Source organism: Crocodylus siamensis, chromosome 1 (assembly GCF_052110815.1).
Source record: "Crocodylus siamensis isolate JL-2025a chromosome 1, ASM5211081v1, whole genome shotgun sequence".
NCBI classification, from domain to species: Eukaryota; Metazoa; Chordata; order Crocodylia; family Crocodylidae; genus Crocodylus; species Crocodylus siamensis.
Window position 1 is genome coordinate 185,282,469 of NC_143395.1, and position 20,921 is coordinate 185,303,389.

Here is a 20,921-nt window from a genome sequence, read left to right on the forward strand (position 1 = left end):
CTACAGATTTACTCCAGCTAAGTTTCTGGGCCAGTGTGAATAGTATCAGCTAGCAGCAGTCTTGTTTCAACTAATTTCTCTCCTATTTCCTAGCTGTATTCTGATCAGCTAGCTTGGGGCTTTTTTTTCATACTACAGTGAAGCTTGCTATAAGTGCCTGTGTTCCAAGGCACTCTCTCTGAAATATGTCTTAGCTTCCAAGGGTAATGAACTCTTTTATAATAAACGCCTAGCTATAATGTGAACAATACTTGGCTTCCAGGAACTGCCTTATAATTACAAGGCTTGGTATTGCATGTCAGAGGTTTGCTTCATCTTTAATATTTTATGGAGAAATTCAGATTCTGACAGTAAAAGTATTTAACCCAGAGGACCTAGAACCCAGACTATTATTTTGTAAAGTAGCCATCTAGCTACACATTTGTGCACCGCCATTATCCCTGGTGCATACTCTCACTCTTTGATACTCTCTAAGTAGACACAAACACATGCTGTCCAGATGGAAACCTGGCTGCATCATTACATTATATTGAAATAACCCAATACCACCTGTTTCTGCTGGGGTCCCTGCCAACATTTTCCCATAAAACATTTATTTTGCTAATATTTAGTTGGTCACCACAGAAGGACACTTGAAGTTAAAGATTTACCATGTGTGCAGCCACTCCTAGCTAAGCAAGGAAAACCTTTTGAAAAAAGGCAACCATGCTCAAGAGTAGTAAATGCCTATTGTTTCAGACTTGGAGGTTCATTCACATTATGTAATAACATTTAGCAGGGACCAAAAACCAAACACAGGGGGTTTTGGCAACAAGCATCAAATGAATTATCTCAACAGAGATAGTGATTACCTTTCATATAATTAAAAAAAACTTTAAGGTGTGGAGCGTTACTAGGTGATGAGAATGCTGATTCAAACTCATTTTTTTTCTTTTTCTCATGCTAAGCTCTGATATTTTGAAAAGGCAAAAAAATTTGAAAAATGAGAATATTTTCAGTGGGTCAAGGCATAGCCTCTTTTGCAACCCTACATATGATGTTCTAAATATTTATGAGATCCACTTTAAAAATGGTAATAGTATATTTATGACTTGGAAAATAAAATAGAGATAGAACCTTTTGGTAAATAAATTAGAACTGGTTGGAGTTTAAATTCATTTAATATTTTGCTAGGACAGCATTTGGAAAAATTCATCCCAGTTCCTAATGTTGAGGTCATCCATGTTGTACTGTTTATAACTCACTATGGACCTATGTTCTCATAAATATCGGAGCACTAGCAGTTCTTGGTACATATCTTGTGTACAGACAACACAGTTGCTTTTTGTGATTCATCATTCATATTTTATTTGCCGTGCATCACTTTGGCATTATACAATTTAGATAGTTGCCAGGATATGAAGAGAACAAAAATAATACCATGTGAACTAGCATGACCTGCACACTGCAAATAGTAAACATAAACAGCAAACCACCAAAAGGAAAAAGTAGTGAACATATAATAGTCTAACCTATTTGAATGCATTAATAGGAATAAAGATCAGCTACAAAAATATTCACAAGCAGAACAGAAGGATACAAATGATCTGTTACTTATTATTCAAAATGAATAGTTTTATCAGCTCTGAGAGAAAAAATACTGTGGAATCAAACATTTTCAGATTGGAAGGGAAGGAGGTTTAGTTGAAAAGAACCTGAATATATCAGAAATTACTGCGGAAAAAATAAAACAGAATTTTTGCAGAATTCATTTAATATTTTGTTCATTGGCTCTCATTATCATTGGCAAGCAATTCCCAAAATTGAGTTTTTTATTGCTAAATGGCTGTAATAAACCAAAAAACAGACCTGGTGTAAGTGGGCTCAACTCTATTAGCTGCACTTGCTCTCATCAGTTCTCAGTTTAGCCATTAGCTGATTTTATTTGTACTTGATCAACAGAATATTTTCAGACAGCAGAACAAAACATGTAAACGTTGGAAAATAAAAAGAGATAAAGAGATAAGAGAGAGGGCCCCTTCTCTGCAATGCATTCCATTTTTCATTTCAGATATGATAATCCATTTTCAACAATATCCTTCTTGATTTTGTACAAGTAATTTCTACTTTTTTTTAAAGTCAACTTGTAATCTGTAGTCATCATCGTAATTGATTAAGGATCATAAGCAAAGCAAAGTACCTGTTTGACAGCTTCTATTCATAGTTTGATATCTTCCTGAAGACAGATAATTATATAATTAAGTGATCCATTTCTCTGCATATATGCTATTTACAAAGAAACTGACACACAATGAATCCTACTACGCTTTTGTTCAATGTATGAAATACTGAATAATCACCTTTTTTATGAAAGCACTTGACCTTTCAATTGATATCCCCCCACAACAGATTATAATCACAGTTCAAAGAGCTATTGAATGCACCGCTGCTAATCCAGAGGAGCATTGCCCATTAGTCCATATTAGGTTTTTGTATCCAAAGGTGAACGCTTGATTATAACAAAGAGGAAAAATACTCACACTATTTAGTCCTTGTGAATGCTTTTGCTTTCCTTTTGGTAAATCGTTGTGACAATCAAAGTTATAGGACACACTGTAACATGAATATCATTTACGAATTTGATCCTTGCTCAGAGAGAAGCTTTAAAGCTTTGAATGACATAAAGCGAGATTATCAGTGACAGAGATTTTAAATATTGAACATGTTGCCGAGCTCACAAGTGTTTCTCTTTAGCAGTTGATGAGCATCATATTCTTCTATACAATACAGTGGAAATAGATTTCCTCCCCCACTGCTTAGGAGAAAGGTATGAAATACAGTTGGATGTAAGAGACAAACTGCATAGCCCTCTGGCAAATGGACATAAGAAAAAGAAATAATAGCTTGTCATGTATATATTACCTGTTTCCCACTTTATTTACTACGGGAGTTTTCTGATTCCACTATGGAGTTCTGAGAATTAATTTCCAGAGATAACATTATTTCATATGTGGATGAAGCTTTCCTTCTAAAAATTGAATGCACCTGGAGGAAAAGGAGGAAACAGAAATAATGTACACCTTTTACCTAATGGTCTAGTGGTTACATCACTTGCCCCAAAAATGGGATGTTTGGATTCTAGGCCCTCTTCACCCTGAGGCAATTCACATATCCCTTCCCCATCTCTCAGGAGATTGCTCTAAGCACCAGGCTATAGGCTAGTCAGGGGGAAAAAGGGGGACAGCAATACTCTCATCCATACTTTAGAAACTATTTCTGTCTCCTACAATAACAGTTGAAAGCAAAAAACAGAAATAGTCCTTGAAGCAGGGATCAGAAGAACCCAAGTCTCCTTTCTCCCAGGTATGTGCCATAACCAGTAGGCTGCTAAGTGATACTCCTTCTTTTTCTCTTTCTCTCTGCATCCATGAATTTTGCATTCTCTGATGCAGAGTTTCAAGAGGAAGAGTGAAGCGTTCTCCCCATGCCCTCCTTGTTCCCCTGCCTCACCAGCTAGCCTGCAGTGTAGTAGGTAAGGGACTCTAATAGAAAATGTGGGTTTGAGTTCCCACAGGCTGAAAAGGGCACTGAACTTGCGTTTCCACTTCCTAGATGATTCCTCTAACTGCTAGTTCTTTATATAGAAGAGGGCAGCACCATCGCCATTACCACTTTGAAAGAAAAGAGTGAGCTTTGCTTAGCCTGCTCAAATAATAGATATAGGTGCTCAGCTTTAGGAAAGGATTCTGGGCTTTGGATCCTGAGTGGATGGGAGATCCTCTATGAAACAATGACTCAGGTGTCTTTGCTCCAGAGAGGGACAGTATTGCAGACACACCCAAGTGTTGAACACCCAATTCCTCCTGGGAAGCGCTGAACAGTCCCTTGCTCGGTTCTCTCGATCACACTTTTGAGGTGCTTCCTCATGTACTGTGTTGAGTGCCAGGGTGCCTAGCCCAGAATTCTGGATTCAACTCTGGAATATCAGAGGAGATTCTTCAATGTTCATAAAAAGTCAAAAGAATATTACCTCCTAATACTAGAAGTGGATTTGTTTCAAGAGGTACATAGCAATATCATTTTAGGAACATGGACCTTCTCCTTGGAGTCAGCCCTTGGTGCGCTAACAAGAGCAGGAAGCAAACTCATACTCTGAACTTAATAGGTGAGAAGATTAACTATAATAGAAGATGGCAATGGAAAAAAACCACAGAAATACTGTGACAATCTGCTCCTTGAAAGTAACCAGTTGGTAAGCCTCCGAAACATCAATTGGCAATGCTATACAGAAGCTGCTTAAGGTAAGAAGTGCCATACTGGGTCAAACCAATGTTCCCTCTCTCCCAATATCTTGTCTCTGACACCAGTAGCAGTAGATGCTTTAGAGGGAGAGCAGTGAAGCAGATATATCTACAGCAATCTATTCCCTAGTATTCACTACCCTCCCTGGTATTCACCACTATTGGTTTTCAGAGCCTAGAGGAAGTATCTCCAACCATTCTGTTCAACATCTATTAATAGGTATTAACAGCTATTAATAGATTTAGGTGGCAATTAACAGATTTAGATGGCAACTCATGGATAAAATGGTCAAGGTCCTAACTGTCACATGAGGGTGATGAACAATCATCCATCACTTTCTTCCAAACTGAACAAAAAATATTATTATGATTTTAAAATACTATATTTACTTGCATACTACATGAAGTTTTTCCTCAAAATCAGCCTTCCAAATTGGGGGTGCATCTCAAGTGCAAAAACTGGTTTTCTTTCACAGGAATAGAAGCAGGATAAGCTAGAGCAAGCAAACACTGGGACTCATGGCTCCCCAGATCCCTGTTGGCCTGCAAGAGAGTCAAGCCTAGTGTTAACGCTCTCACGGTGGCTTGGAAACCTTATTATTTACAGGAACTTAGATAATAAACTATTTACAGCAAAGGAGTCAGTCTTGCTGTTGCCCTTGAAAGGATCTGGGGCCCAGCTTTCTCTCTCTCCTGCTATATCAGGAAGTTTCTGCTGTCACCTAAGATGCCAGACTTCCCAGGCACTCTAGGCATTTTTACACATGGAAGCACCACAGTGCCAGACACTTTGAAAAGCACCTGGTGCTGCACTGCATACAGTTGCATAAGCGGTGAAATGCGCATAGAAGGTGTTTTAGTTCAAAAGCACACAGCTGCCATTCTCTGTGCATTAACGTTTATTTCACAGATCTCCAGCCACTTTTGTTGCGTGGCAAACCAGCACATCTTCGACCACTTTTATGGGACAAAAAGTTATGCGTATAAATGCCCGCTATGTTTCCAGGAAGATTAGTCAGCCATGACTCTGGAAAAAACATCTTTTTTCTTACATTCTGCCTTCCAAAACCAAGGTAAGCATTTTATTTGGGGCACGTGGAATATGGGAAAATATGGTACAGTACACATCTCTTCATACTGATAACCAGTGATCACTAAAGAGATCCCTGGCACTTTCATCAGACCAGGAGAAATTGAACAATGCTGACCACACCCCAGATGTGTAATCACTTCGGACCTTCCTAAATTCTCCTTGTGGTTTCTATCGGATGCTGTATTTTCTTCACTTCCTGTCCGCAACATTTATCCATAGAAAAATGGTCTACAGCCATGTTGACCCTGAGGCAGTTATTGAAGCGGTTTTTGTGTGTCATATATAAATAAAATACTAATCCCATTTCATTTTGACCCTAGTAAACCCAGAACCTCTGTGATTAAATCCCTGCTTTAATTAAGTGTATTGTTCAAAGTCTTTATTTAACAATTAAAACTAGACAGATTTTTGCCTCTCTAATATACAAATATTAGCATTATTACTATTTATTATTTGCACTGGGATTGTGCTTCCCAGCCAGACCCCCATTTATCCTTGGCACTGCAAAAACAAAACAGCAGGACAGCCCTTACCCAGAAGAATATATATATTTTTGTTTGGTGTGTAACATGGAACAATTCCAGGCTAACAGTTGAGCCTGTTGGAACGTTTTCATTGGAACAAGAGAAAAAAAGTCTCAAACATGGATTTAAAGTGGAATGTTCATTCTCGTGGCCCCTCAATGGAAGATTTTACCTTGCACTTTTTCCTTTAATGTCCTGTTAGTTTACCTCTGCCAGACTACTTCACCCAAGAACTGATTCAGCTTGGAATCAATCTGAATTCCCTGTAGTCAGATCTGTTCCAAACCAGACCCACAACCCTTAATTGAATTATGCAGAATGGAAAATGAGAAATGCTGGAGTGCAAATAGTCACAATAACGAGCACTCATTAAACTCTTCTGAGAGAGGAAGTCAGGCTTGCACAAAGCAGCATTTTACAAACATGGGTTGGTTTAGGGGAAAAATGATTGTACTGAGGAACAGTGCCTTAAACCAGAACTGTGCATATCTTCTGACTTGATTTTCTTTTCTTTTTTTTTAATTGCACCTCACTCCACTGAAATGTAAAACTTTTATGTCTCTTTTAGGCACTGATATGAAAATGTAGTCATTTCCTGTCAAAATCCCCAAAGAGCTCTTTTGCATTTAAAGGCAATGAAATCATTTTACCTTGGTAATTTATTATTTCCACTGGTTATTCAAATATTTGTCTATATACAGGAAAATTAAATTGAAACATGGATTTATTTTAATATTAAAACACTTATAAAAATTTAATTCAGATTACTGCACCAGTAGAATCAAATGGAATAAAAACTGGGCCCAAATTCTGCTATCACTGCAGTTCCAGTTTCTAACTGGATATTTATTCAGCAGGGGACAATATACTACATGGGCCGAGGGAGGGAATTCAAGCCTAATGGGAGGATGGGGAATTTAAAGACAAAACTGCGTACTTTGCCCTCTGAGTGTGAAAGTCTGTTTGATCTTCATTCCAAACTTCATTTACAGTGTCTCAAAAACAATCCCTCCTAAAGACCTCAGTGGTGACAACCCAATAGCAACTCCCATATAAACTAAATGTATTGCTTGCAAAACATATCCAAACAAGTTGTATGGATATGGTTGAGATATTGTTTATATATATATTGCTTGCTGTATTCTCAGATATTTCTTATGATGTAGACTACATACATACATAAATATAAATACATGTAGGGCCTGGTGTAAATTGCAATTTCACATTTTTCATGAAAATCATAAAATTAAGTGATTTTTCACAAAAAATTAGATCTGCAATGAAATGCCATAATATGGCCATTTGTAGGGAGTTCCATATGGCTGCTGCAGGCTGGGGAAAGCATTCTTGAGCCAGCCCAGGGGAGTAAGGAAGGGGTTGCAAAAGGAACAGGGAAGGAGAGAGTTTGGGGATGGGTAGGGGAGGAGCTGTTTGCTGGGGCATGGGGGCATTGGGGGTCAGGGAGAGAGAACACATGTGAGGAGGAGAAAACAGCCTCCCCCCTTATTTGGTGCCAGGACTGTCTGCCCTGCTCATCCTGCCTCTTCCAATGAGGTGGGGGATGGCTTTCCAACAACAATCAGAGGCCTTGGGAGCCAGGCCTCTGCTACTGCAATTAAAGCTGACCTTAAACCTGCCCCTGCATTCAATCAGGAGGCTGGGGGCGGGGGGTGGGGGGAGCAGTGCCATGATCTGCGTGAAAAATGGCAGCCCCCACTACAATCAGGCCATGATATTAGTAAGCTGGCCTCTAGTTTCAAACCAGGCCTATACCTATATATGTTCATGTGCATATATGTGTATATGTAAATGTATATGTACATATGTATGTATATTTTCAAATGCCCAAATGTTAGTTAGCTATCTGGTTCCATTCCATTTCAACTGTTCCTACATGATATTTGTTCATTTGAACATCACACCTAAAGCAGCTTGCTCAGGGACCCATAGGAAGTCTGCAGAAGAGCCAGGAAATAAGCCTAGAGATCTAGAAAGTTAGTATAACTCCTTAACTGACTTTCTTCAATCATCCACAGTAGGAGTTTTTAAACAAAGAATTAAGAGAAGGAAGCAATGCAAATGAAAAAGAAAGTGGCTGGTTCTATCCCAGATTTCACTTGGTTAAAGACTAAGAACATTCCTCTATACCAGAAACCTGACTGTCATAAAATCAGAAAGAGAAAGGAAATCATAAGGTTTGACACTTCTAAAGGAACCTGAATGAAATAGAAGTGGTAACATCCAGCACCTCTTCCTCTCACTCAAAAAAATTCCGCAAGGGCATATCAAGAAAAAGCATCAAAGCTGATAGCCATCAAAACACACTGGCTACTTACAGATGTTAAAAAACCCCCAGAAACTGTACTTTACCAGAAAAAGCAGTAGGTTACTTCAATGTGGTTCTGAAGCTTCTGCAAAGATCAGCCACTTCAGTGGGGCTTTTTAGCCCTTTTAGCTAAAGCTGATTCAATCAGCTATTAAGTAAAAGCATCAAAAAAGCCCCATTAAAGTGCCCAATCTTTATAGACATCGGGTGAGCCAGGCTGAAGTAACACTCTGCCTCTTCTGGGCATGTGCAGGGCTCAGTACGGGAATGTCCTGATCTTAAAGTAAAACTCCAGGTTTGGTTTGGTTTGGTTTTACATCTGCAAGCACCCACTAATTCTTGTCCATAGACAACTAACCATAAACAAAAACTTGCAAGCAGTAAACTTGGAAAGTTAAAACGGATGCTCTTCTTTTGGGAGCTAAACCGTTCTCAGTGGTGGCAGATGACAGAACAAGGAGCAATGGTCTCAAGTTGCAGCAAGGGAGGTTTAAGTTAGATATTAGGAAGAACTTTCTCATTAGAAGGGTAGCAAAGCACTGGAAAAGTTTACCCAGAGCGGTGGTGGAATCCTTGGACGTTTTTAAGACAAAGCCTGGGCTGGGATGATCTAGTTGGGGATAGTCCTACTATAAGTAGAGGGTTGCATTAGACAACCTCCTGAGGTCCCTTCCAAACTTAAATTTTTATGATTCTATGCTTCCCTCCTACACATGGTGACAAGTAAGAAATCCAGAGGAGCAGTGGAATTTTTATCACTACAATTATTTTTCACTGACTTCACAACAGCAGCTGAGCTACCTACAGCTTTGCTCAAGTCAGTGTCAGTCAAGGAACAAGGAGGAGGCATTGAGGGATTTTTGATTCAATATGCCACTTGGAACTGACATATGCTCAGGGACACTGGGAAAGGTTAATACAGCAAATGGGAGGTAAAGGATTGTCTGAGAGTGTAGAAGTACTATGGGAAGCAGAGCAGGAAACAGAAGAATCACAGGAAATGCTTTAGATATAATATGAAATATTTATCTTCCCAGTTCTTCTCATGTTTCCCTACAGTATAAGTAAATCAGTCTTGGACCCTTGGGTTTATAATGCTTTTTAAAGCATGGTGTTGAAAACAGTTTATTAAAACTCAACATATTGTCTTAAAATATCATTACTGTATATGGTTATAAGGCTAATATGTGCCACTAACAGGGAGGAACTGTGTAATTCTAAAGGCCCCTAAGCAACTCATCACAGACTAAAAACCACTTCACATTATACTGATTTCACAAAGGATAATATTAGAGCATTGTTAATAATGGACAAAGTTTGAAGCACTTGGCTAGAAAGAGGCAGATGATCATTATTACATTTCTCTCAGGGTTGTCTTAGTTGAAAGCACTGCTTTGTTACAACAAATACAGCACCTGGTTGTGAATAAAGAGAAGAGGCCAAAAGGGATCTACTTTGGTCATCCACTTTGAAGTATTTTACAGGCTGAGGTCCTGGGCCCTGACCAAAGCACACTGAAGCCGAGTTGAAGATGAACTGATGATTCCATGGCCTTTGGTGGACTTTGGATCAGGCCCTAAGATGGTAACTCATAGCAAGCACTACATTATGCATGACACGCTATTGATAAAAAAAAAAATAGGAAGCAAATTTCATGACGTATTCATAAATTAATTTTCATAAATGAGCTTATTGCAGGAGCACACTGTTACTCTGTCCCTATATTTCCTGAGCAATGACTTTCCACAGCAGGGTCAATCCTCCTCTCAGCTACAGTAAAATAACCTATTATTCTCTGCTAAAATAAGCAGAGAAAAATTTGTCCCTATATTGTTGCAAACACATATGATCCAATTTTGATTCTACTTTGCACAGAGTGAATACCTTCCCCCAACAGGAAGGTGAAAAGAAAAATCCCAGACCGTCATACAGTCTATATCTGCAACATCAGACTAAAACCCTCTTGATCTATGGATGTGCTTTTCATATGGTATGAATCACTTGTCTTCACTCTCCACACACGAAGGGCTAAATCTTATTCTCACTGAAACCTAAACTAATGTCACTGAAGTCAGTGGAATAACCCCAGATTTACACTAGTGTGAGTGAAAGCTTTTGGCACAAAATACTGCTGGGATCAGATCCTCACCCAGGACAGACCATCATGGTTCCATCAAATACAAGTCCCGGTCTCTGAAATGAATGGAGCTGTGTCCATTTATGCCATCTTAGGAACTGGCTCATAAGGTCTAGTCCCAAAGTCTTTTCCTGCCAGTCGTGTCATTCCAACATGGTTTCAATGCACAGTTTCTAGCCAGAATTTCCTCTACTGTTTATAGGATTATTCAAGAATTCCTACTATAATCCTCACATTTCTATCTTTGTATCATGAGCTAATTCCCTCATTGTATGACAGCCAAAATAGTCACATATCCAGATGACACCACCCCTTCGACCCCCCCTCTCCCACGTAATTTTTGTGGTAGTTATTTGAAGGAGAAAAGATGTCCTGATGACCAGCTCCTCAGCTGATGTAAACCGCATAACTCCATTGTTCAATGATTTGCACCAGCTGAGGATATGGTCTTCAGAACTAAGAAAGAAAGAAAGGTCAAGTTTTTACCAATGCAGTTTAAAATTAGTAACAGTTCTTTATAACAATGTTGAAAGAATATCAAAATGTAACCCATATGTACACCTTTGATGTCTATTTTACTGGCTCAGTGAGGCATCATTTCCAGCTTGGAATGACAAAGGTTCTTGCTGTTTTGTTTAATAAAATCCTTAGCGGTTCTGCCCCTAAATAATCTGTTTGTTCAATATTTTTCACTCCCAATGTACTGAAAATACAATATAAGGTGTCTCCCAAACAAAATGTTTCTATAGATTTTACACTTCCTTGTCATTCAGCAAAATATTCAACCTGTTGAATTAGGTCAGCATCTCATTTAACAGAATTTAAACAGTGCTCTACTGTGGTGCCAAAAAGTGCCTGAACTGCATTTTCATTTGCACTCCAGTAATATTGAAGTAAATAATTTACTATACAATTTGCTATTGTTCCACCAGACTCACTCTGTTGTTTTCTAATGTCCATGCTCATTTAAAGATCTCTATATTCCTCTGTTCTATAACTAGACTACTTCTATTTTGAGAGCGTGTCTTTGTTAACTAGTACATCTGCCAGACTGTGATACTGTACATAAAAATCTTAATTAATAAAACAATCCAGATCAGAAGGAAGCTGTACATACAGTGGAGAATGCAGAGAGTTGAAAAGTACAATTCCCTGTAGTGACAGACTCACTCTATGAAAACCTTCAGAGAATCAAAGAAATCTGCATCACAAATGTATTTTCCCTTGTACAGAGGGGCATGCAGATACCAGCAGGTTCTGTGTGTTTATAGATGGAAACAAAAGGAAAGCAGAATACTGGGATTTCAAGTTTTGAGACTGGAAATTTGTATCAGACACAACCTTTCAGAGAAGATTTGGTAGCAAGAAACTGGAACCTACACACCAAAGTCCACATTTAAATCAGAATCCTTGAAACCAGCTCTGTCAGGTCAGCAAACAGTCTCCCTCTAACTAAATCAGAAGGTTTGAAGCTAAACTTTTCTGGCCTGGACTTTCTTGTTACCTATTTTTCACATATGAGCAAATCTCATTTCGTATAAATATGTTTCCTCCTTTCATTTCCCTTTTCCATCTATTTGAGAAAGCAACCCAGGAAATCTGTATCCATAGAACATCTTAAAAACTTAATTTTGTACAGTTTATATTATTAGAAATCAGGTTATTGCTCCATCTTTATGGAGAGAAATCCAAATTGAAAACAGAAAGAATACAGCTAAAGAAACTGTGGGGATGCCAGAATAGCAACAGCAGATATTTAAGCGGGAAGAGAGTGTGTTCACACTCTTATGTTTTTTATTTAACCTAAAGGACTGGAGATTCAGTCCATGGAGAATGTCAGTTAAGCTGACAATTAATCACTGGATATATGTTCTTGTAAAGTAAGTAACTGAGATCATGTGTTTTCCTCCTCCTCCTGCTGGATAAACTCCATCATAGGGGAAATGAGTATTCTTTTCAGTCATGGGATCAAATTCATCCCTGTGGTAATTCTTCTGCCTTCTTTGGAGTTATACTAGGAATAAATTGACCCTATACTTTCAAGCAAGCAATGACACATAACAGTATCATCCCAGAGTGCAGTACTTTTATCAGTGATAACAAAGTTTTTGAACATCCTTCTAAATAGGCAAAAAGGAGAGTACAATGTACAACAGTCATAAACACTTCCGCTAGGGATGGAGTAATAATATTCAGTGGCATCCAGGATGCACACACTTCATTACCAAAATCCTGCTCTCACTGAAGTCAGTGCAATGTTATTGACTCTGGTGGCACAAAGAATTCACCATGGGAGTGGGAGCAGAGGTGGGCCAGTACCCAGTACACATCATTTTTAAAATCTCACTCCTTTTTATGCAGGATGCAAAAAGTAAAATCCCCCTCATTCCCCCGAGCCTTGAATCATTCCTGAGGTGCCCAAATTTAAAGGCTGTCTTCTTGAAAGAAATCATTTTCCACCGTTACATGAATAGTTTATGATGACTTCAAGTTTTAAAAACTGTTCTTTCCAGGAACTGTTTGTGAATTGGAAGCTTACAGAACACTGTAAAATGTTGCTCCAAATGTGCTGATTAGTTATGATCAGTCACTTAAGTTACATGGTATTGATTTTGATCTCCAGAGATCCAGGTTTTGTGTTTACCATGGAAAAAATGCAGATTTTTCTCCTTTCTCCAAAGGATATTTTGTGTTTTAAGAGAAAAAAAAACACAGGGGACTGTGGGTTGCCCCATCCAAGCTGGTTCCAGCCTGCAGCAGCCAACTGGATGCAGGGGGTGCCAAGAGGCTAACAATGGAGCCAAGCAGTATGGTGGAGAACAGCAGCATAGGAGATTCATGGGGAGGTGGGTGCGCAGACTGAGGCAGCAGCAGGGGCTGGTACTGAGCCCCCCATTGTGAGGGAGGGTCTGGGGTAGGGCTGGCAGCTGTGGCTTGGACTGGGGTTGGGGCTGGAACTGAGGGTGCTGCCCAACTGGGGCAGTGCATGGTGCCCAGGGCCTGGAGCCAGGGCAGGAACATGCAGCTGCAGGGCCCAGCTGGAGAGTAGGACAGAGTCACAGGTTGCTTGTCTAGGGGGAGGCTGGCAGGGGCCAGCTCCCCACCACTCTCAGGGAGGGGTCAGGCACCAGAAGCAATGCATCAGGGAGGCATGGGGGAGTGGGGATCATGCCCCCCCTAGATTTGTGCACCTACAGTGGGGCACAAGGCTGCAGCCTGGCTGGACATGCACCAGGCAGGAGCTGCCTCCACAGCCCAGTGGGTAGGACCTAGGTCAGTGTGACTCATTTCTGCTGCCACCACCACCACTGCCAGGCCCCCCCTGCTAGCCGTGAGGAGTAATGGACCTGGGGGTGGGGTCTGTTCCCTCATCTCTATGCCCTCACCTCCTTCCTCCAGCAGTCACTCAAACGCCAGTCCATGGCTCTAACCTGCAACCATGGCCTGACTGCCACCACTGCTGCTGCACCCTTCAAACTACTTGCACTGCCCTCCACCTTACCTCCATTCTGGGGTAGAGCTGTGGCATGTAAGCAACTGGTAGCAGGAGGAGGTGAGGGCGGTGTGGCCCCCCTCAGTCCATTACTTCCCATGCTGCTGGTGGCATGGGGGTCCTAGTGGCAGCAATGAGTCTCACCACACTGCTCCACCCTCCCATGCCAGGGCCTACCCATTGGGCTGCAGAGACAGCTCCTGCCTGGTGCGGGTCCATGCCCCACTATGGGTGCATAAGTCTGGGGTGGTCTGTGCCTTCTCATGCCCCCACAACACAGTCTCCTATAGTGTTGCACATGATCAGGCACCCTCCCCACCCCATATACCCTATGCCTCTCACACACACATACACCCTGCCCACCCCAACACACTCATTCCCCACACACTAGGGGGGCTGAGGCCTGGGGGTGGAGGACAGGGATGAAGAGTCAGGGGTATTGGCACCAGCCAGGCTGAGGAGGGGGCTGTTGCATCTTGGGAGTGAGAGGCACTAGTGGAGATGGGGGGCTTCAGGTTGGGAGTAAAGGGCACTGGAAGGGCTAGGGGGCTGTGGGTCAGGAGTGAGGGGCACTCACATAGCCAGGGGTGGCAGAAAATAGCAGTGATGAGCACTGGCAGGGCTGTGAGGGTAGCGGGAGCTGTGGCTTGGGAGTGAGGGGCAACAGCATGGGCGGGGGAAGGACACCAGCATATCAGGGCTGCTCAGTGCCACAAGACAGTGCGGAGGGGGGACAGCTGAAGCTGGTTCTATATCCTGGTGAGGGAAGTGGGCGTGGGGAGATCTGATTTTCCCATGATAAAAAAAAACCCCAAATCAAAAACACCAAAATATACAGGTATTTAAGATGCATTTTATTATAATTATTGAGGCACTAGTAGACTTCCAAACTGATTTAAAATTGTAAATCTCAGTAAAGCATTGTGTTCAACTGATATCTATGTATATAATGCCATTTCATATGTGGAAAAATGTGAATTTGGGGGTTTTGAATCAGAGAATTTGGGATTTTTTTTAAAACAAAGAAAATCAGGATCCCTGCTGAACCTAATAAGATCAGCGTGCAAGCAGTTTAATGTAATTGCTCATTTTTGTAAAAATTTAAAATTTAGTCCATTTTTGTCAATATCCACATACATGACTTTTTTTTTGCAGGGGCTTCAGGAAAATTCACTAAACACAGAGAGTCATGCGCATCCAGAAGGGCTCACCAGATGAGTGAATAGTGATGAATCCAACTCTTCAACTTGTTCTTACATGGGGAATTTTCTACTATAAAAAACTGAGGTCAAAATTGTATATTTCTATGAAAGCTAAATTTTAAAACATTTTGGCAACCCTGTGCCAGATCATTTAGGCCTCGCTAAGTTTCTCCAGAACTCCCTCCCTTCCATAGTTTATAGATATTCTTCAACTGGCTTCCTTGAAAATAATTATAACTATATGCAACCCACATTAACTTAGCATGGGTCTGCTCATGTGTCTTCTTCCCAGTAAGAGGTTTGTGAGTCTGCTAATGCTGCCATGCTATAAAAGTCAGTCTTTAGCTGGAATATTCTTATTATGGTGTGCTTTTATTAGCACAACACCTACCAGCTGCAGTCATGAATAGCAGGAGCTCTTGCTTTTTAAATCCAGAGGTCACAGGTTCAATTCCTATCCAACAAGGCCTCATCACATATGTATTCCCCAGCATATTCAAAGGTCTCTCCTGGTAACTAGCTAATATGATGCGATCAAACAGGCCCAGAGGATATCCTAGCAGCAAAACAGCAAGTTAATAGAATATTTCAGAGAGCCTTCATTGCACAGGTAATTAGCAAGTTTTGGTTGCCAGAGCCTTCAATGCCTTTTCTCAACATAAAATAACAATATATTATAACAGTACAACATCCAGGGGAAAGAAAACAAGAAAACTGACCTTACTTTCTCACAAAAGGCACTTTCAATTAACACGTCCAAGGGACATGATGCAAGATCAAAAGGATGGTTTCACATGGGGTTCTTTTGCCCTTTAATATGACGATCTCAAAAAGATCACTAGAATCAGAATGGCTGCATTTTATGTTACACAAGCATAGATGGGAACACTGAAAGAATGACCTTGAGAAAAGCATCTCAAGTGACAAATTCAGAAAGAATTACCATCAAGGTTGCCAAGGACCTTTCCTCCACACTGGCTAACACAAGTAGCTTGCCATGGTGCCATAGAACTCTTCAGACTGCAAAATCTTTTGTGCAATCTTACATACTCCTTAAATTTTATTGTGAATTTCTTCTGGATCCCCTTGCAAAGAGTCTGTTATGAATATTTACATTTAATGTATATAATGATGGCATAATGTATTAGTGACAAGGGTTACATGGCGCATGTTATGACAAGTGCACACATGCAGGGTGTTCATTTGCTGTAGCAAATATTTGTGCTGCTGCTTTATGCCCCAGGCACACACCAAATTATGCTCTGGTGTGCCAAAATTGTCCTGGGGAAAGGAGGAGAGTCTGGAGCCAGCACCAGTCTTACCTGGGGTCCTGGGGCCCTCCCAGGGTAACAGTAGTGCCAATACAGCCACACAGAGGACAGCCAAAGCGTGGCTCTGGATGGCTAGGTTCTGTTTCTGGCAGTTTTTTTGCTGTGGCTTTTTTTAACACTGGGATCTCCTGGTGTCAAGTTTTGGCACTGCACTGCAAGTTAGCAGCAAGGCAAAGGGGTGCATGCACTTTGCAGAGCGCCTCGAACAGCTTTGAGGTGCCACAAATCGCATCCAATTGCTCATCTGGATGTGCCCATGATGACATTCCCATTCCCTGCCTGTAAATAGGATCATGCAACTAAGAAAAATGCCTGCATTTCTTCTAAGACTGACCAGTTCTTGTTGCTAGGAAAAAGAACCAGTGAATAGAATGGGTGGGAGAATTTTTTTTTCCCCAGAATAAATTTTTGAATTCTAATTGAAGGTTTCATGGAATATCAGAAGCCCCTGCTCCAAATTAGCTTTGGTTTGGGTGTTTTTCCATTATAACAAAAAAAAATTTTCATCAAAGAAAAGCAGAAACATTTTGACAAGCCCTCCTTGTAAGACTGTGCTTAACACTACAGCATCTGGCAACTCCTACCATAATATTGGATCAAATTACTTATGTAACCAAAAAACACAGTGTAAATTTCAAGTAGGACAACTGAATAAACAGACTATAAATCAATTTTTGGTGACTATGTAGGCATGTGTTTAAGTTTTGTTCTTCAAGAACATTCAGAGGCAAACATAGCTCAAGTCTCCAAATACTGGTGGGAAGCGAACACAGAGGGCCAGATTTTCAATGGCTGTAAGTGTAAACAGCTCCAGTGAAATCTATGAAGCAACACCTATTTACATAAGATGAGAATCTTTTCCCCAAGCCTAAAACAGAAGTGAACATGGTTAAATCAGAATGTGTTTCTAAACTCAAGAAACAACCCAAAAGCAAAGTCTCTTCCTTTAGACCTTGTTGAATAACTGTTCTCCTATGCAGTGCCCAGGTCTTCAGCAGAAAATATTATCACTAAAATGGTACATGGGTGGCCCTTACAGTTGGAATTCCCATCATTTGCATTTCTACCACAAAAGTTACCATTTCATTTTTAATCTTTTAAAGTAGCTGTTGAGTTGTCACTTCAAAAATGTACTTATTATTCCTGCACAATGTAGCCAAAAATAAACAGAGTGTTGGCTGCAACAAAAGGCTTGCTCTTCAGTTCTTGACATTACTAGGCTGGTCAGGAAATTAAACCACTGCTATAGGAATCTGAAGTGGGTTTCCAGACACAGAACTATAGGCAAGAGGGTAAGCCTTTGGGATTGCTTCCTTCCCTTTGAGACTGAAAAACCAGAAAAAGCAAATTAAGAACAACGTTGTACCATTGACTCGGCTCAGGATGCTAGCTAAGTGCCTGGTAATGGATGGAAACAGAGAGAACAGTACTTCCTGCAATACTGAAAATGTCACAAAATTATTGCCTCTTATGGTGATCTGCATCTGTATTTTCTAGAAGAATGTGAGTGAAGGAAAATGACCACTCTAGATTCCCTGTTATAGACTACAGCCTGAAAATCCTCCAGGAAGTTTAATTTTATTAGTCAATTACACAAGAGTTCATACACATTATACATATACTCCCATATCTCATACAATACATTAATAAAATTTGCATACATATAGTACACATATATACAAATGTATATTTATGTATCTGTTTAAATCTGGATAGATCATAGAAAAGTAGGGTTGAAAAGGACCTCTGGGAAATCATCTAGTCCAACCCCCTGCCTGAAGCAGGATCATCTCCAAACATTCCATACAAATCCTTACCTAACCTATTAATAAACTTACACTGTCAACCCTGTCACACAACCACATAGCCTTGTACCCTCACCTGAGACAGTAAAGCAGGGGACAAGCAAGAGCCCTGCTTCGGCATGGGTTATTAAAATGCTCTTGAGAGATGCAAGGAAGATGGCCATGTCCCACTACAGAGAAAGGCAAACCCTCCACAGTTTGTACCAATCTGACCATGTGATAATATTCCTTCCTGACCCCAAATGTGGCAGTCAGGCTGACCCTGAGTGGAGCGGCAAGACCCTCTAGCCAGGAACTTTTGCTAGTAGCTCTATTTCAAGTTTTCTTCATTAAATTCAAGGAAATAAATGACATCACCAAGGAAGTCACTGGAATGGCAAAAGCATATCAACTCCCAAACTAGGGACACATGCATATATACCTTAGTCCTTAGTGCACCCCAGCTTGTCCCAAGATTGCATTAGAAACAACTAGCACAGATATCCTTGCCTTTGTAGAGTCCCATTCATGCAGTGGTTCCCATACTGCAGACTGGCACGGGAGTTGGCTGCCTTCCTCCTGGGGTTGCCCCACTGCCCAGTTTTAACCCCACACATGACTGTCAGCAGCAGAAGCCACTCAACAGGTAGACAAATGGGGGTCTGAGCAGCGTGTTCGTGCCATGACCCAGCAGCCAACCCTTTGTGGCCTGGTGGCACTGCAGTCCAGTGGTTGGGAACCTTTGCATTAATGCACTGACTCAAGAGAAATACCCAGGTGAATAAGAGCCATAAGTTCCAGCTTTATATCAGTATCACAATCTTCTTCTTTTCAAGAAGGCTGGCTCATCTCTACTCATAGCCTCACAGTGGATGCCATTAGAAACTGGCTATATGCTAATTTCAGAAGGTGCATTTTTTTCTATTCACAACACTGTCAGTTCTTAATACAAGACATCCTACAAAGAGGCTGTGTCTACAGGAGGTGCTGACTGCGTAGCAGCCTGTGACTACTGAGTAGTAGCACTGCATGGCAGGAAGCACGATATGATGCTACTGTACAGTCAGTGTCATGAAAGAGCTGTTCCTCAGTGCATCTAAATGACTGTGCAGTAATGACTGCATAGTCAGTGTCTCACAGCCAGGGAGTAGCAAAGGTAAATAATACCTACTACAGGAAATACCTCTTTTAATGGAACTTTAATTGGTTCTGCCTTTTACCTAAATCATGTCTGTGAGAATGTACCACCAACAATCCCTGACCTCAAGTCCTTCACTATAGACCAAGCTATATGGAACATGTAGTGTGCAGACAATTGGTTTGTCTTAAGATGGAATCCAAACCCAGACTTGGAAGGAACCCTTAGCTTGCAAGATCAGTTCTCTTTCCCTGCCTGTTCAGTGCAGCCCAACAGAATTTGTAAGAGTATGGTTTCTGTGGCATGGGTGGGTGTTCCCACTGGGAAATGCATGAGACCACTGCATGGAGTCTGCTGACATAACTTCAGTTAGCAGCAACTGCAGGTCAAAACTAAACTGAACTACAGGTCATTACAATGACGTGAAGGTTGTGTAACACATTTCCTTCTTCTGAAGATACTCTCACGTCCCGTCTTCAAAAAAACATTGTTTGGGGCTTTTTGCTTTACTTAAGGCCAGCACCCGTCTCTTGTATGGGGTATAGAAAAGCAACAAAGAGCCAGCGTCTCCTTCCTCTCTCTCTGCAGTCCCCTTCTTGGGGAACACAAGGACTGTGCCCTCTGTGTATCCAAAAGAAACAGAGGAGATGGAGCCATGCCCACATACCAGCCTGCACTGCAGCACAGACACAGTATTATGGATCTATTGATTCCCAAAGGATCATTCTGATCATGTCGGGAAGCTGGGTGATATATTCAATCTTTCTGAGGCACCACACCTCCTCCTGCTGCTCCTAAAGCCTGTACCATTCCCCACTGTTCCTATTGTGGGGACACAATCAGGCCCTGGGCTGCAAAACTAAGAAAACAAGCAAGCCAAAAAATATAGTATATTTTCTTCTTGCTATCAGAGTACCACAGCATTCCAGTTCCTTTCCAAAGCAGTCCCGATAAATCACATCATCTACTACTATCTGCCTTGTGGCCAGGGTCCTGTCTGCATTTGAAAAGCTAGCTCTAGATGTATTCTTCTCCAGAAGGTCAGTGAAATACATCAATACTAATGAAACACATCACATCACTTTCAGATTAGGAATGAAATATGTAAACTCACCATTTATCACCTTAAGGTAACATATATTCAGTCTCTGGAAATGATCCATGTTGTATAGTACTTATGATCCCTTATCTGTTCTGTTAGTTTTCGTGGAACAGCACACAGATTGGTGGGGGGGGGTCCTAATGGGTACTTGTACACATGGAGGTTTAGTCCTCAGGGTTTTATTCTATGCCCCCTAAATTGAAATTGTGGGTTTATACTTGAAAACCATTGTTTCAATTTTTTCATCACATTATGGCAAGAGGCCCGATCCTTTTTTTTCCTGTCAGAGTCAGAGCCTGCCTCTGGCCAGGGGTGGGGCAAGCTGCCAGTGGGATGAGCTGGGGGGGGGCCCCCACAGTCCTTCCCTCTGCAGCAGTGGTGCCTGGGCAAGTTGCTAGTGGGCTGAGTGCTGCCCCAGCTTGGAGTCAGTACCCTGCCCAATTCAAGTGTTCCCTGAGCCCATCCAGGGAGCAGCACCCAGCAGGCTTCAAGCAGGCAGGCTTGGGAAACA

General features: G+C 41.2%; 1 long non-coding RNA gene across 1 annotated transcript in view; it reads right to left on the reverse strand.

Annotated features, from left to right (window-relative positions):
- LOC149873766 (uncharacterized) overlaps window positions 1-20,921 on the reverse strand; it is a 197,071-nt gene that overhangs the window by 114,221 nt on the left and 61,929 nt on the right. The window contains exon 2 of the long non-coding RNA XR_016439882.1: window positions 2,520-3,024. This is a non-coding gene — a long non-coding RNA (uncharacterized LOC149873766). The remainder of the gene's footprint in view (window positions 1-2,519; window positions 3,025-20,921) is intronic.